Here is a 25612-nt window from a genome sequence, read left to right on the forward strand (position 1 = left end):
CCTCCATCTCTTATCATAATTTCCCTTTTGACTTTTCTACACATAATCCTACTTAACTTTCTAAGTTAATTTGCATAAAGATTTTCCCTCACATTTCAGAACATTTCTTGAGGAAATTAGTTTCAGGGTATATTGAGATCAAATATAAAAATTATTAGGCTGTATTTGTAATTTCATGACCATTTTCTACAGAACGCAAAGTCATAGCATCTTTTAAAATTATTTATGTCATACATTTATGTTATACATGCAATATCTGGGAAAAAATATAAAGTTACTATATAAAGCTTAAAAAGTTTGCATTCTTTTTGCTAGACCTCTAGTTAGACTTCTTTCTTTTGTATATTTCTTATATATCTTTTATATTTCCTCTTTATTTCCACTCTAACAGCTCTAACTTCATCCTTTGACTCATAAGTACCATTGACTGCTGGTCATGCAATTCAACAATACATATTTAACAAAGAAAAAATGTATATTAAAATGTCACTCAATTTTACCTCATTTTAATATTTGTATATTTAATCAACTGGAAATAAAAATTACACAAATTACAGTCACACATTGCTTAATGATGAGGATATTTTCTGAGAAATGTGTCATTAGGTGATTTCATCCAAATGCAAATATTACAGAGTGTACTTGCACAAATCTAGAAGGTACAGCCTACTATACACCTAAGCTATATGGTATAGCTCCTACATTACAAACCTGTACAGCATGTTACTCTACTGATGTGGTTTGACTTTGTGTCCTTACCCAAATCTCATCTTGAATTGTAATCCCATAATTGCTAGGTGTCATGGGAGGGACCCAGGGGAGCTCATTGAATCATGGGGGTGGTTCTCCCCATGCTGTTCTCGTGGTAGTGAGTGAATCTCATGGGGTCTGATGGCTTTATGAGAGTCTGGCATTTTCCCTGCTTGCATTCATTCCCTCTTCTGCTGCCGTGTGAATAAGGACATGTTTGCTCCCCTTTCCACCATGATTGTAAGTTTCCTGAGGCCATGCTGAACTGTGAGTCAATTAAAACTTTTTTCTTTATAAATTACCCAGGCTCAGGTATGTCTTTATTAGCAACATGAGAATGGACTAATACATCTTCCAAATACTGTAGGTAATTGTAAAACAATGGTAAGTATTTGTGTATCTAAACATAGAAAAGGTGCGGTAAAAATATCGTATTATAATCTTATGGGACCACCATCCTATATATAGTCTTTCATTGATGGAAACATCGTTATGTGGTGTATGACTGTATTTAACACCTTTAAGATCTTAACATAAATGACTCATTGTTTCGTACATGCATTTGTATTATCCAAATTATTCTTGTTATTTGAAAATTACTTATTGAGCACTTACTGTGTGCCAGTGAATAAAACAGGGAAAAAATACTCTTATAAAGCCTGCAGTCTGGAAAAGAAAGATAAACAATACAAATAAATATACAAAACTTATAAGGTATATGCTTTTATATCATTTCCTGCCATAATCACTTGGATGTTCTACTGAAGCCATACTTGCTTTTTCACTGTAGGGGGAAAAATACAAATTGAAAACCACTTGCCACCCATGAAGCACACTTCCTAGCAAGGGTACAGACAATCAACATGTATGATAGTGGTGACATCCACTATTCTCACTTTTACAGCCCCCAATTTCATATGAACGCTTACCTTGTTAGCCTCACCAAATGGCTTTTGGACTGTTATTTTCTGAAAGGAAGGCAGGAAGAAAAGAGAGTAAAAAAGAGGGATCTCCTTTGTTCCTAATGCTTTGTAAATTTCAATTTTTTATTAGAAGGTCATTTGGAAGATAGAATATAAAGAGTTATGTTGGAATATCATATCTATTAAAGTGATCATTTTATAATTATCATCTTCTTTCTGCTAAGGAATGACCATATTCACATTTATTCCAATATTGTCTTTGGAGAAAACTCAACAGTATATTTGGTATCATCTTACTTTTTCAGTTATTTTATTTTCTTGTATGTGTTAAGTTCCTGCCATACACAGGTATACTAATGGGCCTGCCTGTCTTCAGTGAAAAATTGCACTGTTGTCATGTATTAATAGACTTTATCCCTTGAATACATGAATCCTTCCATCCCACCCAGCTGATCAAATCCTACTGTTTTTTTTAAGACTAGGCTCAACTGACACTCACCTATTCAGGTGGAATGGTTTCACTTTTCCTTTGGATACTCCTGTGTTCAGTATATAATTTTATCATAGCTGCTGATACAAAAATCGATATTTAGCTATTTACAAATCTTGTTCTCTACCTGACCATCACCTTTGCTAATCAGAATGGAAGCCCTACAGTGGCAACTACTCTGTCTTGTCTTTGTAGCTTCAAGCAAAAACTACCTGGTCTTTACTAGGTACTTAATAAACGTTGTCCTTATTAGGTACTTAATAAGAGTTTTCTGATTAAATGAATAATGAATCAATGAATAAACGTTGTCTACATGAGATGATTAGTTGACTCTCTTTTGTTTTTCCCTCTTGCACTTAATAATCATATTTTCAAGACAACTCATTTGATTTAAGCAGGTAGTTTGTGATTGCAGGATAGACCACATAGAACTGAGTCTGTGAGCTAAGTCTCATTCTAACATTGTTATAAATAAATGAGGTGTACATGGTTACAAAGCATTTATTGAACACCTGCAAGTCCCAAAATATTATGCTATCCCCAAATAATATTGGATTGAAAAGCAACCATGCTTTACACAAAAACAGATTTTATAAAAGACATTAAGCCCAGGTAAGTATCCTGGCTATGAGGCTGGTAAACTCCATGAATTATGATGGAAAGGGGAAGTACAGAAGAATAAACAACAGACTCTTTTTTTAGGGAGGAGGAGGAAAGGGTTGGTGTTGGTAGATTCCCCAAAAGGCAGTGGCCTCTTTGGTGAATATCTTTTGAAAGCTTTCAGTCCCCCACTATGAGCATTAATGTGGCAGGTCATGGTTCCCAGATAGATGAAAGGAACCTGTAAAATATCTTAAAACATAAAATAATATGCTCATATTTATTAAGTATTTAGTATACAAAGTACCTTATAGCTATTATATTACTTATCTTCACAAAAAAGTAAATCACTGTGTGATTTGTCATCACTGTGTTTTATGGATGAAAAAACAAAGGGTCAGTAATTTGTCCAAGGCCAAGGTCACATACTTCAAAATAAAGTTAATATTTGAATGCAAGTCAAGTTGTTAGTACATTCCTAGCCACTAGCCTGCTCTCAAACTTAAAATATATCAGGAAAATTTTTCAGATGGTGAAACTTTGTAAGTAAATTTTATAAAGCAATAAACCTTGTAAATAAAGCTTCACATCCTTTATAATAATATTGGGAGACCAAGAGCTGACATCAGACTCACAATGTCCTTGTATGTATTTAATGATGGAAACAAGTCTTCATTTTATAGCATCAGGAGAACTAAGCACCATTCAACAAGTGACTATTTAATGGGACAGGTTGAGCTCTTTCATACAGAAACATAATGCTGACTTTTTCTTTCCATCTTATTTTACCATTCAGTAAAAACTGTCATCCTTTGGTACTACTTATCTAGATATTTTTGTGTGCTCCTAATTTTCCCAATATTTATGCGTAAAATATATGTTCCAGTAAGAGTATATACTAAATAATTAGAATTTATTTACATAGATTGTGTTATCTAACTTATGTAAATAGAGGTTTTCCTAGGACTAGTTAAGTTTCTCAAGCAAAATAATGTATTTGCATTGTTGCTAAACAAGTGATGATCAGGAAATAAACATTTTATGTTAATCAAGTCTAAATGTTGTATAAAAAATACCTATCTGGGGAAGAAAAAGGCATACCATGGTAACTGAAGAAGGTAGGAAATAGTTACTCCTTCCTAGGGACAATATTCAGACTCAGTAGCAGGCATTTTGCCAGCCCAGCAGATGGACATATTGAGCCCCTACTTGTTCGTATGAAATATTAATAGTGAGGGTATGATTCCAACCTGAAAACACAAAAACAAATTACTTTGGAGGTTAAGGGGATATATCATTACTAATCCATCTCTGAGCTGAAGTAGCCTTTAAATATAAAAATGGCTCCCTATAACAGTCTAGCCCAACATTAGAGTTATTTTTAACCGAGTGGGGTTTTGGAGAGACTATAAAAAAATGATGATTTTCCAAGTTCATGAAATGTGAAATAAGCAGTTTGATGCAGAAGAAGATATAGTGACATGAACATGCTAAAAGTGAACAGAATGGGGATCTAACCTTTAATGAACCTCAGAGGCAGGACCATGTAGTAATTTTACAGATGCAAAAATATTATGTTGTACTTCCTTAATCCTAAACCAATAATCCTTCTCATCCTTGATGTTACAAAGAATTAGCGGTCAAGGTCATGCATAAAATGTTCTGCAATATGGGAAAATAATAAGGCAAAATAACCTGTATAAATGTCTCTTTAAATCTACCACAGAGAGTCTTCCCAAAGTTTTCCAAGAAAGAAAAGCAGAACAGATCAATTATGTAAGCAATTTTAGGGGTTAGTGAATTATCTTTCACTTCTCCGGACCCCAATTTCCTCAGGGGTATGTGGCTTGCTTTATGTTGGCAGATGTAAGAAGATTCATTGAGAAGAATTCTGCAAATGTAACATTCCCTTTCAAGGTCTACTCTAATGCTTTGAACTGGGACTCAGCAACTGTGAAATCTCTGCCTGGTTTCTTAACCTTTGTCAAGTCATTTAAACTCTCTGGGTCATATCTATAAATCAGACAGAAGAACAGGTCCTAACCATGCTATCCAGGGATTCTAGCAGGAGATTTTTTTAAATAATAAATAATAATGGAGGGGTGGAAATAGAGATAGAAAAACAGGATCAAAGGAGCAACATATTCAGTGACTTAAAAATTAATTATATGTGGTAAGAATTGTTTTAAAGTTAATTGCATATAGGGAAAATCATATGAAAAAAATGAAATACATACATTTTAAGGTTTGAAAGAAAATAATTTTAAATTGTACCAGTTTATTGCTATTAAAGAATGAATGATCAATGAAGACATTATTGTAGATAACAACTTTTTAAGCCTCTGAGAAGAATAACTGTGAGTTTTATCGGGAAAATATATTTCTTAAATAATCCCACAATAAATCATTGCTGTACACACCAGGTGCAAGAAAATGCTAAGGAGGAAGAGAAAGAACTAGAAATTAATGTTCTTTGTAAGATGACAGATTGTCAGATTTAGATGCTGTCTATAACTAAAAGGAGACAATGCCATGAAGTCACTTTTTAATATCTAATAGGATTTCATTTTAGAACTCTAATTACATGCTTTCACCCACAGCCAACATGCTGTGTTAGTTTTCTTAGTTTACACTTTGTAAATTTTGAGCTCAGTTTTCACTTCTATTTTTAAAGATTAGTAGGTAAGTAGTCATATTTGACAATTCAAGGTCACAACACAAGAAATTGAATCTTTGCAAAGGCATTCTTTATCTGAGGCTTGCACCCTTTCACTCCAGATTATTATAAGCTAGAAAAAGAATAATCATTTTGTGTTCTCAGCCATGCAAGCAAAACCACCACAAGAAGGATGTGTGTGCCTGTGTGTGCGTATGTGTATGTAAATTCCTATATCGTGTTAATCAAGAAATACAATATAAGGTAAAGTAATTAAAATGCAACTGCTTGCTTATCTTAAAACACTTATCGGTTGCTGCTTTCTAAATGGTACCATCTATGTGTCTAGTACTTTTGTATAAGCCATTTTATGATTTCATGCTGAAAACCCCCAATAAGGGAGTTAGAATTAATTGAGCAGTCAGATGAAGAAAGCAGGTTTGCTCAGTTAGTAGATGGCAGAGCTCAAACTCAAGCCCTTGGCCATTGTCCTTGCCTGGGAGGTACTTATCACTGCACATTTAAACTCAGTGAATGTGCCATCTTTCACTTAGTGGCAGTTGCTTAAATTACAAGTGTCCAAAATAATTGCCCTATGAAAAGTGACTCTGTGTTTCTGAGTCAGCTAAGAGATGGTTTGAAGAAAGACCAATATCCTACCCTCATCCTCGAACTTTGGCAAAAGTGATAGGTTCTCCACCAGGGCAAGCATTCTTCTCTCCTGTAACTGCCACTTTCACACTGGGCTATGTGACACAAGTGTGGACACCCAATACAAACAATGAATTCTAGGAGGAATGAGTTTGTGCTAGATCATTTAAATCACACCTTGCTAAAAGTCCAGGAATAGCAAGATGGGCAAGACAAAGTAAGTAACAGACATTGAAGAACTGGTTTGCAAGATTCCATCACTTTATTCGCTGGCAAGCTGCTTCTCTTTGGTGGAAGCCACCCTTCTCCTACCTCGTGTCAACACCCTCAGCTTCCTCAAAGCCCAGGTCCAAGTGAGAAGGATCCAGTGAGAGGCAAGTTCACCTCCCATCCTCAGTCATCTGAGCTAAGGACCGAGTACTTTCACCTGGGCAGTCAACAGCAAGAATATCTACTCTCTTATACTTTGTCTTTGCTACAGCATCTTGGACTTACCCCAAAGCCACTGTGCAACTAGTTCAGAACAGGACACAGGATGCCCAACCACCATATTAGGGGTCTGCACAGTGTTCACTGTGGCATATACACAGACAGAAGGAGCCATCAAGCCCACATCCTTACAACTGAAGCCTGTTTCGATCGCCTAACTTTTACATTATATATGAACACCATTTTAATAAAACCATTCATATTATACATCAACCATCAATTTTTATTAAAAAGTGATGCAAAATTTGCATATTACAAAGCAAAGGGAAAGTTTACGTTTTTTAAAATTATACTTTAAGTTCTGGGGTACATATGCAGAATGTGCAGGTTTGTTACATAGGTATACACGTGCCATGGTTGTTTGTTGCACCCGTCAACCCACCAACTACATTAGGTATTTCTCCTAATGTTATCCCTCCCATAGCCCCCCACCCCCTGGCAGGCCCCATTGTGTGATGATCCCCTCCCTCCCTGTGTCCATGTGTTCTCATTGATCAACTCCCACTCATGAATGAGAATATGTGGTGTTTGGTTTTCTGTTCCTGTGTTAGTTTGCTGAGAATGATGGTTTCCAGTGTTATCCATGTCCCTGTAGAGGACATGAACTCATCCTTTTTTATGTCTGCATAGTATTCCATGGTGTATATGTGCTACATTTTCTTTATTCTGTCTATCATTGATATGCATGTGGGTTGGTTCCAAGTTTTTGCTATTGTGGACAATGCTACAATAAACATATGTGTGCATATGTCTTTATAGTAGAACACCATCAAAAAGTGGGCAAAGGATATGAACAGACACTTCTCAAAAGAAGACATTTATGCAACCAACGAACATATGAAAAAAAGCTCATCATCACTGGTCATTAGAGAAATCCAAATCAAAACCACAATGATACCATCTCACGCCAGTTAGAATGGTGATCCTTAAAAAGTCAGGAAACAACAGATGCTGGAGAGGATGGGGAGAAATGGAAACACTTTATACTGTTGGTGGGAGTGTAAATTAGTTCAATCACTGTGGAAGACAGTGTGGCGATTCCTCAAGGATCTAGAACTAGAAATACCATTTGACCCAGTCATCCCATTCCTGGGTATATACCCAAAGGATAACAAATTATTCTACTAGAAAGTTTACATTTTAACTTAAAAAACTGGTTTAAAGAGAATGAAATGTTGATTCTTTTCAGCAACAACTGCAACTACGACTACTTCATAGCAAAAGCAACAGACACAGCAGAATAGATAAATAAAGAAAAGAGTTTAAAGGAAGAAAAGGAGCATATGCATTATGTATCACGAATGTTCTATATAAATTAGATACATATTTATGATCTTGATAGAATATAAACAAAAATTTCAGATTTCAGAGAACTCTACTGAGCAAAACTTTTCATTCTGTAAAATCCAACAGTCGGTAAAAACAACATTTCCAGATAGTAAAAAAATGTTATTTCTGTATTTTTAATATGAAGCTGTCTAACTACTATAGTTCCATACAAGAATAATTCCATTTTGACATCAGACACCTTTGCAGACACTAACATGCTGGGAAAATGGCCTTCATACTTTGTTATTACAGGAAGAGTGAATTATGGGATAAGCCATTGGCTAAAGAGTCACCTTTTAAAGAATTTGATTGCAACCCTGTTAATTTTCTGTAACTCTGCAATACTTTTAAATCACAAGTATTTGTAGTAATAAAATTATTTTTATTTTGAATATACAGTTCATGAAAGCACATCAGTTTATGCAAGCACATCAGTTTGATGTGGTGCTCCTTCAATTTCAGCATCTAAAGAATGACAGAGACATTAAAACTATAGGTTCTAAAAATTACCTAATTCATTTTCATACTTGACTCGTGTCACTCATTCAAAGAGATAAAACTTTTAACCTTGACTATTGCACATAGCCTTTTACACATGAAATAGACACAGAACTGGGCGTTATACATTGTTTTCTATCCCTCTGTTCCCTTTTTAACCCTGGACGCTAGCCACCCACCTACTTGCTCTGATGTCCAGCTGTCCCCGGCCTAGCTAAGTGGGCTCTTCCTGTCAGTCATGGCCTCTCCTCTCCTCTGAAATCTCCTTGAGTCGAGGATGGTGTGATACTTTTGCTCCTGTTCCAATGATACAGTTAGAAGTTAACCACTTGCAGGAGGTAAGAAGAGCTTTTTAGCACAGTCATCTCTAAGTCTGGAGCCTTACATTCAGGAAAACAGTTTGACACGGCAGAAAATTGCTTCAGAAAAATAACTTCCAGACACAGAGGAAAAACTTGTTTCCTCGATTAATAAATTTTGTGGCAATGCAATTTGACATTTACTTCATTGAATTCTGGGAACACGATTTTCTGGCTAGTTGCCACACAAGAATTATTCTTGCAGTTGGCATCCTCACTGCTTTTTGAAGTTTATCCCCAAAGAGAGACAACTTCATCACAAACAAACATATAGGTCAAGTTTATATGTCAGCAAATAAATATTTTGGAAAACTAATACGAATGCCCACTGTGGTTGTTAGTTTCTAAAAATGAGAACATGTTCTACCCTGTTTTGTTAACCAGTAAATTTTTGTGATACAGCTATACATTGTAAACTGTGCTCACATAATTCAGAACTCCATCTATTAAATATTCGTGACAAACAGACTTCAGACACACAGCCACATCCTCTCTCTTTCTAATGTTCACATAGGCAGTATAGCTCAGCTATATAGTTCATTCAGACACATTTTTGTGGACTACCTTACCCCATCAATGTGAGATATCATTTCATTGGTCTCCAGCTCTTTTCTTGTTACATTCTATATCCACATCTGCAGCTTCAGTTGTAAAAATGTTACAGTGAAGTCTGATAAGGGTAATGATCAAAAGGACCAATTAGGGGGCTTGGAGATAATATAAAATGATCATGGGTGTCTTGGTTGCATGTTTTGAAGTCATAGAAATGGTAAACTAAGAAAGCCCTTGCTTTTAAGCTTTCTAAAATAAAACAGTTTTGCAAATAATAATATTGGTACTAGGATTAATAGTAGACCTTGAGATCATTTGAAGCAGTTTCTGGCGTAATTTAACACCTTTATCACTAATCCTGCTGTTACTGATCGGAGCTGACTCTCACACTGTTTTTTCTCTGCATGATTTATTAGAATTCTTTGATAAGAGCTCTTTGAACCTGGCCTTGTACTTAAGAGTTCTGTAGAAATTATCTATTATTCTGCAGTATAGTTTCTCATACTCTCTGGCCTCAGATTCTACATCTGTTAATTGAAGAATCTAAATTTGATGAACTCTGCCTAAAAACGTTGTAGCAATTTTTATCATTTACACTGAAAAATAAAAACTAGATCTAACTGACTCCATACTTTTTCAACTGCACCGTATTGTCTTTTTAATGTAATAATAATAGTAATAATGCCAAAGTAGGAGTATGAAATAACTCCTATCAAACACCTTCTTTGACTGCATTATACTGTCTCATTTCCCAACAATTCAGGTGAGCACCATTATTATCATCACCATGTTACTTCTTTTCCAGGTTAAAAGGTCATGTAACTTACCCCAAATCACATATCTAGCTTCCATTCTTGCATACTGCAGGTTCTCATTTTTTCTTCATTTGTTCTTAAAACAGTTTTGGAAAAAAAAAAAAAAAAAAAAAAAAGCCTATTGAGATAATGCAAAAGAAAGAGTCTTGAAGACAGAAAACCTACATATTAATTTTTGTTACTATCTATGTGACTCTAAGGATGTCACATAACTGACTTATCCCTTAGTTTTCTGACCTATAAGATGTTTTATGTAGGCTCAAAGCAGGTAATATATGGGAAAGGGCTTTAGAAATTTCAGGGCACAGAGATGTATGACATTACCACAAATATGTAGAAAGGATTATCTTCCCTCTTTTGTTTATTAACTTTGAAGATTAACAGAAATTATCAGTAAACTTGTCTTATAATTAACTAGCAATTTCTCTCTGTGGATTCACTCTTTTACTGCCTACTTTTATCTTTATCCTGCATATCTCTATTCTTTAGTCAGCAACTATCAAACAAAAGAGTAACCGAGACAGAAAAAAAGACTTTCAGAAATGTAAAGTAGCATATTCCACATTGTTTATAATAATCACTATCCCTTGGGAAGACATCACCTGTGGCGACCAGGTAATCTCTTCCCAAGGGATAGTGATTATTATATTCATAATATTCATAAATTTAGCCTTTCCCTGTTAGTGACATCATTTTTTTTTCATCAAACATATTTTGCAAAGACTAGGGGAAAGTTGCTTTTTAATCAACTGGAGCAGGTTGCATTTTCCAAAGACAGCTGCAACAATATCTCCCAACATCTCCCATCTCTTGCCACTGCTCCATCAAGAAAGGAAATCTGTTTCTCTATGCCCTTGAATATGAGTGGTCCCTGTGGACTCATTGACCAATAGAATATGGAAGAAACGATGCTGTGCTGGTTGTAGGCTTCGACCTTAATTGGCCCAATAGCTTGTGCTTCCTGCCTCTTGGAAAGTTTGCAATTGAACGCCCATTTTTGGATGCTTCTTCTGGAAACTTAGGCATCATTCTCTGAAAAGCTCAAGCCACTTGGAGAAGGCACATGTAAACATTCCAGTTCATATTGCTGGCTGATCCCCCAATCATCAGCCAGTTATGGCAGCCAGCCATGAGTGCACTGTCTTGAATGTCTGAAGTCAGCCTTCAGATGACAGCAGCCACAACCAAAATCTAATTGCAGTAACATGGAGGAATCTAAGCTGGAACCACCTAGCTCAGAACTTACCTATGGAGCCATGTGAGATAATCATAAATTGTTGCTTTGAGCCACTAAGTGTTGAGGTGATTTTTTACACAGCAACAGACAACCAGGACACCAACTGATCTGCTGCAAGACTTTTCCAAATGTAACTGACGTTCATTCCTTCCTGTGAATCCATTAATACAATTTGACTGAGACCAGCATGATTTTTAAACTAAATCCTTTAGTAGTTTCCTCATAGTAATGCTGTGTTTATAAAATTCTATGGTTTTAACATGTAGATATATCTCCATGTCTTTTTGCAATTTACTGTGGAAGTCCGTTCTTCAGAAAAGATGAAATTTGTATGTGAAGACAAAAAGATTGTTTTACCCACCTATTTGTGTGATGATTTTGAGATTACATTTGAATTTATCTTAAAAAGCAATGGATATTAAAGACTCAGTAAGAGGGGTTTTCAAATGTCCATTCTCCCACTTTTTAAATAAGCATGTCAGATACATTGCAGCCAGGTGTCTGTGACTGATTTCCTCTTTTTGGGAATCTGTTTTGTCCCCAAATTAAATATACATTTCCTCTTTTTCATGATTATAAAAGTAATACATACTAGGTATTGAAAATCCCAGCATAAACTATGATCAAAGTAGAAGTAAGAGTCCTCTGAATAGTCACATCTCAGCTAGTGTTCACTAACCAGGTATCATTTGCAAGTTATTTCATCTCTCTGTAATTTGGTTTCATGTATAAAACCTATACAATGAAGATAATACTAATAGTTTACAAGATTGCTGTGGAATTACATAAAATAGTAAATATAAAGCACTTAGAACAGAGCCTGGAATACAGTAGGTATTCAACAAACATTAGTTTTAATTAATAACAGTTTGATGTGTGTGTTTCCTTCCAGATTCTGTTCTAAGCATATATATATATATATATATATATATATATATGTCATATATATTTAACAGAAAAATATAATTATAAACGCTCAGTTTTCAGGTCAATTTTTGAACTATTCACTATACAATGTGGATATGGTTTTATAACAATATGTAGAATTATGTCTCATTCATTTTTGTAATCACATTGTATTCTAATTTATTAATAATATAATATTTGTGAAGAATATGCAGGATTCTATTTTATATTTTAAACACTTTGAGCTAGTATAAAACACTGCAATTAACATCTTTATTTACAAAATTATCTAACACACAGGATCTTATAAGCAGAAAAACAGGAAAAATAATCTTGTTAAAATGTGTGAAGACTCTTACTCAAGTAGATCAGAATATTTTGCTTATCATTATATGGCAAGTATTTTACTGATTCTAAATATTTATAGACACTAAGAGGCTGCTAATCTACGTACAAATAACAAATACTGATGAAACTAATAAAAAAGACCATAAGAACTGGAAAAACCTCAAATCTAAGGATCCCATATTATCAGCTCTCTTAAACAACTTAGTTCAAAAAAACTCTTGAGTGTCTACATTAATGTTAAATTCAGCATGTCACAAACAGACATGCTGAATTTTTTATGACAGGTAAACTTCTAATTAAAAAGTAAATACTAAATTCCAAATATGCACACATATCTGAAGACAGATTTTGTGTAAAGGATATCAAATCATAGGTTCTAAGAAACTGACTGAAACTGAGATATATTGGCATGTGAAAATTGAGATGACCTAAAGGATAAAATAAAAAGTCAAAGAGAGCAGAAATTGTTTAATCAGTGTAAGTCTGGTAAATTTCACACAAGGAGACAAACCTGCCTGTCCTGTCTCTTATCTTCAATCCCTTTAGGCAGAATCTTTGAATGCTACTAGTGGTAGGGCCTAGAGGTTTGTCTTGATGGGGGAGAGGAAGGAAGGATTTACCTCCAAGAGTTTCCTTAGACCCTGGTCTTGATTTGCCCTCCAGATAAATATATCATCCTTGTAAAAATATCAAGCTTGCTACAAAAAGACAAATCTGAAGTGTGCTAGCCATCACCTTTCAGCCAACTGGACCTATCTATGCTCATCCATTTTGCAATTCTGGAGTTTCCACAATTGCTAGTTGTTTTGGATATTTTTGCACAACAAATCTTTTTACATGAAGTCATTTAAATATACATATAAATGTGTTAATAGAAGCTTTTAATTTTTCAGCATCATCATATAAGGTCTTCTCTTTCTAGAAGTGTTACAGACAAAGACACATAAATGAAAGCTATTCCATGTGGTAGGCTGAATAATGGTCCTGGAAAAAGGTTCATGCCCTAAACCTCAGAACCTGTGAATGTGTTACCTTACATAGCAAAAGGGACTCTGAAGATGTGGTTAAGTTAAGGATCCTGAGATGGGGAGACTGTACTGATTTACACATATGGTCCCAATGTAATCATAGGGTCATTATGAAAGGGAGGTAGGAGGGCACAGTCAATGAAGGGAATGTGACCCAGAAAAAGAGGGAGGGAAGGAGATGTGATGACAGAAGCAGGGCTCATAGTCAGAGAGACAGATTTAAAGATGCTACATTGCTTGCTTTAAGGCAGAGGAAGGCACCATGAACAAAATACTGCAGGTGGCCTCTAGAAGCTAGAAAAGGCAAGGAAATGAATTCACTCTTAAGGCCTCCAGAAGGAATGTAGCCCTGCCAATCCATTTGATTTTCTAACCTTCAAGCTTTAAACACACCAGGCTTTAAACTAGCTAATAATTAAAAAAAAAAAAAAAAAATAGGACAACATTTTTTGGAGCAAATTTTCACCTTTATTACTTAAAAAATGCTATGATGGAGTTTGTGGTTTATATTTTCCAGAATGATACAGGTTTATATATTCTGTTTGCAGAGTAGAAAAGGTGTTCTCTTTGGTCAGGCTTACTCTTAAGAAGTGTAAAGGAGATGAGTCAAGCATGCCCAATATGTTGCCTTAATTTTACCAACCGAGTAATTCACACTTTCTTGCCAGAGGAATGGGCAGATGGTATTTGTGAGATGATGAATGGGTTTCAACTAGCAGGTATGATTCATTAAAGAACCACAGGGGTCATTTTCATTGTTCCCTGTAAACATTAGCTTAACATGCTACTGTTGCATGAGCAACTGAATTGATCCAGGCATGGGAGGAAATGTCAGAAAACTGAAAGAAGAAACATTTCTCAAATAACCAGATTCTAGGATTGTTGCCAATAGACCTTCTATTTAGTCATTTTATTGTTTATAACTCAATATTCAATTCTTTAAATAAAGGACATATTTGTGAAATGTACTACCTAAGAATGTTTGACCTATTGATTATTTTAGTTGCTCATGTGGGGACCCTGTCTATCACTTATGTATTTCCTGATGTCTGGTTAAGGATAACCATTTACATTATCTTTTGAGACAATTAACAATATTCATATTTTCTGCAAACCTTTTGTTTCTAGTTAGTTTTCAACACCTTTCCTGACAATGCTTAGACATTTTTTTATTTTCTTTTTTTTTGAGATGGAGTCTAGCTCTGTCACCCAGGCTGGAGTGCAGTGGCACAATCTCGGCTCACTGCAAGCTCTGCCTCCTGGGTTCATGCCATTCTCCTGCCTCAGCCTCCCGAGTAGCTGGGACTACAGGCACCCGCCACCATGCCCAGTTAATTTTTTTTTTTTTTTTGTATTTTTTAATAGAGACGGGGTTTCACCATGTTAGCCAGGATGGTCTCGATCTCCTGACCTCGTGATCCGCCCACCTCGGCCTTCGAAAGTGCTGGGATGACATTTGTTTTAGTCTTCCGAACAGTAGCATGTTATGCTAATGTCTACAGTGAATGATGAAAGTGCCCCCTGTGGCTCTTTAGTGAATCATAACTGCTGATTGAGACCACATCTTCAATGTCAGCTACATTTTCTTCCTTGAATGCCTTGCTTAACTGCCCCCACTGAAACATCTACCAGTTCATACAGTCAGCATAACTCCATTTCCACGCACTGTACTTCCCACAGATCAAACTTTCACTATATGCACAAACTTCCTATCATTTTACCATTCAGTTGCCTGGACTTTTGTAAAATGTCAGATAAGAAAAATTCCAGAAGTAGCTTTTGCTATGTGTTACTCTCCTATTGCTGAATGATAAAATACCATAAATTAGCAGTTTTAAACAACACCATTTATCAATCATAGTTCTGTAGGTCAGAAGTCTGGGCTGGATGTGGCTGGGTTTTTCGCTCAGGGTATTACAAGGCTGAAATCAAGTTGTGACTCTGTAGCTGTGGTTCTCATCTGGACTCAGGTCCTCTTCCAAACACACTGGTTAATGGCAGAATCCGTTTTCCATGGTCATAAGACTGTGTTCCCACTTTCCTCCTGGCTGTTTATTCATCACTACTTTCAGTGCCCAGGGGCTTTCCTTCTCATCAGCTGCTCAAAGGTGAATGTTTGCTTTCTTCCAGGCTAGCAAGAACACCTTTGACTTCCTCTTCTGTGACCAGCAAGAGAAAAATATCTGCTTTTAAAAGTCTCCTGTGATTCTAGTAAGCACACCTGGATACTCTCCCTTTCTTAAAGTAAACTGTGCCATATAACATAAACTACTTGTGGGAGTCTGAGTCTTTCATTTTCCCAGCCACTGGAATTATTCAGAATCTGTATGACAGAGGAATGAAATCTTGAGGACCATCTTAGACTTTTGCCTGGCAAATACTGTTAGTGATTGCTAGCCAGAGAAATGCCTGATTTTCCTATCTTTTTTTGTTCTTATATTTCATTTGGCTCCTTATCTTTGTAAAACTATCCGATTGAACTGTCATTCAATGTATAAAGCCTTCTAAAACTTCTGATAAATATCTATTAAAATTTTTCAAAAAGTCTAAAAAACTGGTAAAATAAACAGAGTACTAAGAACCAGATATATCTGCGCAACTGTCAGAATTTCAGTTACCAGCTATTAGACCAGAGCCAGTAAGCAAGGTAGTTATGGAGCCTTCTTAGTCCATTTCCACTGTAAAATTGGGACAATGATTGCTACTCCCTAGAACATCATCATTGTCTAATGAGTGTATTAACATTCTTACCACAATGGTAGGACCAGAGTGGTCAACTAACAATTTCTGTCCTTTGTTTTATTTCTATTTTCTTTCCATTTTGGTTCTGCTTGGTTTGTATTTAAATGCAAAAAAAAAAAAAAATCTTCAATAGATCTGTCAGATCAGATTTTGCGTTACAGAAAAATGTTACCTTTCCACCAATACGTTACTCTCAGTGGGCTTTAGAACCCTCACAATTTATCACCAATGCCAACAGCTTGCCTGGAATTGAAGTGCTATTATAATCTTTTCTCTCTTAAATGCTTATTATGGGACTCACATGGACCCACAAATTGATCATTAAAATAATATGTTACATACTTGGGGCACCCACACTATACCTTGAGTACTTTAACTATTGATTATGGCAGGTGATTTATTTATAATGTTTTTGTCCAATACATGCAATACATTCTGCTTATATAGCTTGGTTCTAAAACTCACCCATATCTAGTAGAATAATTTTTAGCTGAATTTCCTCTTTTTCCCTTAGTATATTCTCAGTAATGTGATCAAATTTGTTCCCTAGTTCACCTTCTCTAGTTTTTTTTTTATATTTGAATAATTTCTAATTTTAATTAATGGCTTAGAAATTCAAGTGCCCCTCAAATTATTCTGGGCTTTGTTTTTACTTTACAACTGAACTTAAACTCTTGCTAGGTTTTCCAATTCTCTTTCACAATTTCTTCATTTTGAAAAAAAGCAAAAGCCGTAAATTACTGCTTGTTTTTTTCATTCATGAATATAGTTTTGTCACTTGATTGTGCAAGATTTGTGGGCAAGTTATTTTCTTGTAAACACATTGTGGTGCTTTTAAATGACTTTGAGGGTTCCCCTGGAATATTGAGTAATGTTTTAAAAAAATCTTTTTTTTTTTTTTTTTGAGACAGAGTCTTGCTCTTTCGCCCAGGCTGGAGTGCCCTGGCCCGATCTCAGCTCACTGCAAGCTCTGCCTCCCGGGTTTACGCCATTCTCCTGCCTCAGCCTCCCAAGTAGCTGGGTCTACAGGCGCCCACCACCTTGCCTGGCTAGTTTTTTGTATTTTTTAGTAGAGATGGGGTTTCACCAGGTTAGCCAGGATGATCTCGGTCTCCTGACCTCGTAATCCACCCGTCTGGGCCTCCCAAAGTGCTGGGATTACAGGCTTGAGCCACTGTGCCCGGCTTTAAAAATGCTTTAAGCCCCTCTGTCAGTTTTTGCTGTTGCTTTGTTTTACTTTCTGTCATTAAGAACTTTCCTTCTGATGAACATCTTTTAGTTGCCCTCACTTTCACTAAAATGTTGAATTTGATCTTGGCAGATTACCCTTAATAATAATTTGTCATTCTTTTGACCACCACACAGAACTAAATCCCACACAGAACTAAATCTATTATATTTTATCCCGCTTGAAGTTCTAAGGGAATTTAATCTTGGAAAGTCATTTATCTTCTCCAAATATCTGACACCAACATTTTTGTCCTGATTAAAATTTCTGCCAATCTATATAGAGATAAATGTAGTGCCTTATTATTATTATTATCTAGCCTAATTTTGTAGGTTATTTTTGCTTTGTCTACCATTATCAGCTGATTCTCATTATCATCATATTTTGCCACATTTTTATTCTTTAAATACGGAATGCCTGCTTACCAAAATTCCATTTACTTTCTTTGTCTGGCAAATAATTTTATCCTGTATGACTCAGGATTCAAACATTTTGAAACACTCAAATTTGCTCATTTGAGGAGAGGTAATGACAGAACTATTCACAAGAACTCAGATGGTGTTTAAGAGAAACACTTAAATGAATGGTGCCGTGGCCCAGGGCTACTAACAGTGTAGAACCACCAGGGGCAAGCAGCAGAAATGAATGACTATGCTGGAACCCTGAGACAGCTATATGCTGAGAGTTGACAGTATCTACACACTTCAGTGAAAGATGAAACCAACCACTGCAACCCCATAAGATTTGAATCTGGGGAATAAATACTCCAACATGGCTCTCCTTCTTCTCCAGTTTTTTGCTGGAAATCCACACTGCTTGAAACCCAACAGGAAGCCAGGAAAATAAGGAAATCCGTGCAGCACCTTCTCTCTATTCTAAGCAGGAAGAGAAGGATAGACAGTGAACATAGAAGGGCAAACTGAGGAAATGCAGCAGAAATATGTTACCATTTATACCACCATCGCAATTCTTTCCTGAAGAGGTTGTGGCTTAGGAGTTGCATATCCCAAATATTTGTGTTGGTTCAATTATTTTTCCTTAAGTTAGGCTCCAAAATATCATTTGATGTCTCTATATTTTGCCAAGAATTCCACACCACTATGGCCTCTGAAATTAGTTTGAAAATATCTATACATTCCCCATTAAGATGCAACTTGATTTCACCTCTCTGGGAAGCCTTCCATATACTCCACGCAGAGACTCTGAATATTTGTTGTTTCTTAGGTGCAATTCTGAGAAGCAGCAGCATCTAAAACATTATCAGTGAAACAAAATCAATCTCTTCCTGTCAACTGAAATGTGGGTACATGGCCTTCTTACTATGTTTTCCTAGTGATGTTACAAGATAACCAAATATTATTTCCTCCCTTGTTCTTATAAGCATTGATACTATAGTATTATCTGCTTTATTAATCTTTAGCAATTTATAACAACAGTAAGGAAAATGAATCTAGGAAATTAATTCTTATCTTATTAAGTTTTGATCTCTTTCTTTTCAAATATAATACATGATAGGCCAGCTTTGTTAATGGTTTTATACTGTCTGTTATAATCTTACCAGTGTGTTCATTCTATTTTTTTCAGTTCTTCTATACTATTTGAGGGATTATAAAAAGTCTCCACTGACATCAAAACATCTCTCCCAGTGGCTTACCATAGTGACTGAAATTTCCATCTTCAGAGAAAATTTTCTGATATAGGACTTTATCTCAGAAAGTGCTTATTAAGTGGACTTAACTTACCTAAGAGAGGTAACATGTTGACACATTCAATGATCAGCTTCAAAGTCATCAGGCAAAAAGAAGGAACCTTTGGTGTTTTGATGAAAGTTCCTGTTTAGAGAAGCTAATGGCTTAACCTTCAGCTGATGGAATTAACCCCAGCTTTTCTATCCAACACATTTCTAGTTATGGGTAAAGCCAGAGGAGCATAGAGATTGTCTGTAAAAAAAATTCCAAAGCTGGAGCTGAGATTTATTCTCTTATCTTAAAATTAAGCCTCATGCATCTCTGAAGTCAGGAAGTGCTTAAGCAAGACTCTTGGATAAATGTATGGACTGGTAAATTTTCATAAGGGGTAAGACTTGGTAAAAGTTCAGTTCTAGAGGCAAGGTGTTGGGAGGTCAACTGTAGCTACAGGCTAATAGGACCAGAAATAAGCAGGATAGGGTAGACAGTCAGATGTTCACAAGGGAAATGTTTATACCACAAACGCATTTTCCCCACTCCCCAGTTAATCAATATTGGGCCCTATCTTTCAGTAAATAACTTATTGGCTACAGAACTCAAACTTACTCTGATATTTTCTTTATGATCATGATAACTCATACTTTTTCAATATACAAGGCAATGTTTTAAGCTTTTTACAGATACTGGCTTATTTAATTATCACAGTAACTGTGGGTTATTGTGGGTAACACTATCATGTCCATTTTACACATAGGGAAATTAAGGTGTCAGAGCAGTTAAGTAACTTATTCCAAAATGAAACAATGGGAAGTGGCAGACCCAGGAATTAACTCCTGGCAATTAAAGCAGGCTTTAAGCTTAACCTCTACGTTACACAGCCTCTCATGGACACAGGGAACAACCTATCACTCAGATAAATGTATGCTGCTGGGTGAACAAATTACATCATCCTCATCCTTCATCCTTCTCTGTGGTCTCAGGGTAGAACCGGACAATAGCAGTCATTACCCTGTTACCTTGAAAAGGTACTAAGCTAGGTCCTGAAGCCTAATATGAGTAAGACACAAAAGCAACAGTAAATGTAGCCTGGGGAAATTTGAAATGAAACATCTCTCTCTTCTGTAACCATCTTTGGAAGAACACATCTGGGGCCAGAGAAGCAACTGCAAAGCAATCTCTGCCGTCAAGTATCTGCTGCAGGTTCCTGCCTCTGGCAGCCTTAGGGAGCAGGGATCTGTAGCAGCTATATGCTGCAAGGCCTGGTGTCCAAGCCTGGGAGAAGGTGCTCCCCACTGAAGCTGGACAATGCTAAACATGACATTGCCAACTGGAAGAAAAAGCCCTATTCTCACTAATTTTCCAGAGTATTGTTTCTACCCATTTATTCTTCTGTAAAAATAGTATAGGCACAAAAAAAAATAAAAATCCCAAGTTAAAATAGTCCAACAGAATATGAACTTTTGTGAGGAGAGGGCTAAAATACCTAGGGAAAAACATACCTTTACTTTCACCTTTTTCTGTTTCTATATCATCACTCTTGTGCCTGACATACCTAAAGAGCCTAAACTGTACCCCACTAAGATCTCTGTATCTATTGCAGTGGACTCCTACAAGAGGTCTGAGCCACCTTTAATAATTTGTTTGTTGTTTTAAAACATGCCTTTTCCTGTGTTGGCTGCAGTAGAGAATCCTGAAGATATGTGCAGAAGTTGAACCCTGGGACAATATAGAGCTTTGTGTGACTTAGGTCACTCACATCACCTATTAATAGGTATAAATGAAGGCTTCCCTCTGTTATACAAAGACCTTGGCATGCATTAGACCATCTAGGTCAGAATCCTGAGTCTCCTACAGACTAGCTATGTGACTTGGGGGAAGTTACTTATTTTTTTCATGTCTCAAGTTCCACTTCTATAAAATGGGGATATTTAGTGGATGTACTTCCTTAGGGTTCTTTTGAGGATTACATAAGACAAAGAATGTAAAGAACACAGCATAATAACTGGCATAGAGCAATTGTTTAATAAAAGTTAGCTATTATCAAAATCAGATGTACTGGGCATGGGAGCAATAAAATTCGTTGTCTTGAAAAAGGGCCACACACGACTCACATTGCCCTGGAGTCACTGTGTTTCCACATTGCTCAAGCTCTCCTTCAGCCTGAGATGCCTCTCCTCCTAATTTCTACCTATCACAATCATATCAGACCCAGCTTTAAACTATGATACTGATATGGTTAGGCTTTGAATTGTAATCCCCAGTGAGAGACCTGGTGGGAAGAGATTGGATTATGTGGATGGTTTCCCCCATGCTTCCCATGCTGGTCTCATGAGAGTAAGTGAATTCTCACAAGATCTGATGGTTTTATAAATGGTAGTTTTCCTGCACTGACACACACACTTTCTCAACTGCTGCCACATAAGACGTGCCTGCTTCCCCTTCCACCAAGATTGTAAGTTTCCTGAGGCCTCCCCAACCATGCAGAACTGCGAGTCAATGAGACCTCCTTTGTTTATAAATTACCCTGTCTCAGATATTATCTTTATAGCAGGGTGAGAATGGACTAACACAGCTTCCCTCACAAAACCTTTTATATCCCTGAGAGGCATTACTTGTGCTCTCTTCAGACACTCCATCACATCCCCATGAGTGGCCTCTTTTTTAAAAAAAATAGAAGATTCCTGTTTTTAGTCATGTTTGTAACTCCTACAATTTCTGGTACAGTACCTCGTACACAATAGGTACCTAACCCATTCTTGTTAAATTTTGTTAATCTACAATATATTTTACTCATTCTAAGCTATGAAATTGGCTCACATTATTTGTAACTCCCTGCTCCAAAGCTATAAACATAGAGCACAGTGTATGGTTCCTTTCGACAGTCATGCGGACATCCTGAGCACACCAGGCATGTTGTGCTGGTGTGCACAACACAGCATGTTGTGCATCCTGAGCTAACCAGCCTCAGTTAGAAATGACATCCACACAGTGAGTGGCTGTCCCCAGGATTCTCACTGTGGCTTGAGCTTCACAATCGTGTGCACTTACTATGGCAGCATGCAGATTTGCTCATATTCTGAGTAAGCTTAGTCAGTTCAGTGTTGTGTTAAAACAATTTGACCGAACAAATGCAGTTTAGTGGGGTGGGCCTGCTCTAAATGCATTTGAGGTTTAATAACATAAATATGTCTGGGGAAAAAAAAATTGGACCAAATGATTAAATATTTGCTTGGGCATGAAAAAACAAAAAGAATTAAAAATTGTCACAAACGTACCCAAACTTCCTGATTATAAATGTAGACTTGGTTTGCCTGGAGATTGAGTGCAGCACTGTAAATCAGCTTCAGCTTATTTTAACACTTGTATTTCCCAATACACTAATTCAATCCACAAAGTTCCAAAATTAAATAGTAACCAGAGCTGAGAAGTGGGTAAGCACCATAGGGCATCTTAAGAGATTGCCTCTGATTTATGCATCAAAAATGTGTGAGAGTTCTTCCTGATTTAAATCATCAAATAATTTATCCACTGTTTAACAAATATGAAACAGAGCTGAACTTTCTTTTCTCAACAATCAAATTTATAAGTATGAAAAGACCCTAACACCTGAGCATTAATGTTAAGAGAGAATGTGTCAATGAGATGGGTGATAGTCAACAATTAATTAGAAATTCACATATATCCATATTTTGAAAAGGAAGGGGAACAACTCCTGAGGAAATACAGTCAAGAATATTTCCTTGGCTATGTCAGAGTTATCTCATAAAATTTCTTGTGCAGAATATTAATAGAGTATTGAATTAGGTCTTTCATGTTATAAAACCTGATCTCTGTCAAGCAGTATGAATTGGTCCTGAGATGTGAAAAACTCTATCATATTTTATTTAGCAATAATCTTTTAACTTAGAACAAGCTTATGAGGAAATCATTGCTTCAAGATATATAATCAAATATGACAATACTATTTTAACTAGATTCCTGAGATCTCAGACCAGAGCCAATATCAAGCAAATGTATCCAGTCGGTTACAGTGGTCTTTGCCATTCCCTTTCCTCTCGTGGCCCAGCACTTTGTTCCCTGTAGTTACTCCCTCTCCTTGGGTGACCTGGGTGACCTATGATATTTACTTTCCTCCCTCTCAGAAGGGTGTCTTTGAAATAGGGAAGGAGCAGGATGCAACTCAGTGTTTCCCAATGACATTCCAAGGAGCTAGATGTTATCACAGACTTCTCTCAAATAGGACTTCAGAGTCAAATAAACTTAGAAAATGCTGCATTGGACAAAGTATATTTACTTGTTTTTGCAGAATTCCTCAAAACCTCTATTACACTAATGTGAGCTGAGCATCTCCTAGAGAAGGACATTTCCTAAATTGGATTAATGACAGCAAGCCCTTTCCAGTAACATCTGTTAACAGCTCACTCTTTGGGTAACACTGATGCAAGGGAAAGAATGAACGCAGGATAGGTCTGAGTTCAAACCTTGTTTCTGCTACTTAGTTGAGAAAATTCTCTGAGATAAGGTTTTCTCCTGAGAAACATGTGGCACATGGAAGACATTCAGAAAACAGTAGCCATGATTTAATTACATGGTTGTTAATAATTGTAGTAATAATAATATGTAGAGATCCAGGGAGCAAAGTATTCTTAAATACTTTAATTCTTTTATTCTTAAAAAGCCTTAAGCCGATGAAAGGGAGGGTAGAAGGAAAGCGATCATGAGCCAATGTATGACTGAATAGATTAAAATGAAATATCGGGCTGGAGAAAAGCTGGGCAAATAGATGGTGTCTTGCTGCCTCTCAGTTGGCAGGAGAAGGGAATTACGCCTAAGTTAGGAGTACAGTGGGGCAAAAATGGACAAGACTACGAGAAAGAAGTGGGAAGAGTTCTAATTATCAAGTCATTGCTTATGAAACATAAAAAAATCTCTTAGAATACACCTTATTTAAAAGTCATGGAATTCAGAGTCTTGGCTTAATGAAGGAATTGGAACCCAAGCATTCTGTCCCAAAACAGAAAGGGCACACAGTGCCCCAAGATGAAGGGACAACATGCATGGCTCACTTTACCATTGCATAATGGGGATGATAATGGTACTATTGCCATTTTTGTGAGGATATAAATAATATTAAAGCATGTATAGCCCTCATAACAGTGGCTGGCACACAATAAATGTTAGCTGTTGGCATTACCTTTTTTTTCCTGAAATGTGCTTTCAAATGCTAATCCTGGTACCTAGGCCAGTCCAGAAATAAAGATTGTTTCACACATTTCTACTGCATACCAAATTCCATGGACTATGGAGCTTGCTGAAAGAAGCTAAATTCTGTCATAAACGTTACTTGGTGTACACTGTACTTTTTAAAGGCAGTGGGACAATCCACGGGGATAAAAGAAATACAATAAATAAACCAAAGTCCTCATCACTGCAAAGGTGAAAAGGAGGCATATTTTAGATATTACAAGATAAAAGTCTTCACTCCCATTCAAAAATCTATTTGATATACCTTATCATCTGGACAAGAGAATTAATCTGATGATTTCATCTCAAGCACCTAAAGGGCTGAATGACTCAACTGCATCATTGAATATTTGGAAGAAGTTTACTCACTCTTTCAAATTGAGAAATTGATTTTTCTCATTCAAGTTGATAATACTAACAGTATTATTAACTTATTGCTAACATCTTATATGCCAGGCTCCTTGCTAACTACTTTACATGTATTATCTGATTTCACCTTCCCCACAGTATTAAATAGGACACTCTCTGTCCTCCCTTCCTTATTTTATAGATGAGGAATCTGAGTCTTGGAAGGACTAAGTAATTTGTCCAAAATCATTCACTAAATAATAGTAGAGCCAAGCCTGTCCAATTCTAGGGGCTACACAGAGCTGCACATCCAAGAAATTTACTACTCAATATCACTGCCTTCCCCTTCTCTGAATGTTTAAAATTGTTTTAAATAAGAAGTAATTGAAAATAAATTATTCACACTGTTGGCATCTCAGTCATTGTCAATATTGCCACACAGCAGAACATGAATATGACAACCAGGTTTGTGTTAATTAAATTAGTTCTTCATTTTTAAACGACAGGTAAATATATATAATCTCTCTTGGAAATTCTGAAGGGATCATCCTAGTCCCATATTACTCCATCAGCTATATCAACAATCTAACAATCTAAATACATTCACTATTGTAACTTAATCATGTTGGTGATTGTATTTGTGTGTGTGTGTGGGTGTGTGTGAGATTATGTTAAGGATGTTACTTTAGACCTAATGTATTATCAGATACACTGCCAACCTTTTGCCAGCT

General features: G+C 36.3%; 1 protein-coding gene and 1 long non-coding RNA gene across 3 annotated transcripts in view; one reads left to right on the forward strand and one right to left on the reverse strand.

Annotated features, from left to right (window-relative positions):
* The window catches only part of KCNH7 (potassium voltage-gated channel subfamily H member 7), a 498464-nt gene that overhangs the window by 284515 nt on the left and 188337 nt on the right, over positions 1-25612 (forward strand). The window lies entirely within an intron of this gene.
* Positions 8575-10201, reverse strand: LOC117094939. Its single transcript, XR_004441735.1, has 3 exons — positions 10125-10201; positions 9315-9415; positions 8575-8683 (listed from the first exon to the last, which is right to left on the reverse strand). It is a non-coding gene; the product is annotated as an uncharacterized LOC117094939 (long non-coding RNA).

Source organism: Trachypithecus francoisi, unplaced genomic scaffold (assembly GCF_009764315.1).
Source record: "Trachypithecus francoisi isolate TF-2019V2 unplaced genomic scaffold, Tfra_2.0 Lachesis_group13, whole genome shotgun sequence".
Lineage (NCBI taxonomy): Eukaryota > Metazoa > Chordata > Mammalia > Primates > Cercopithecidae > Trachypithecus > Trachypithecus francoisi.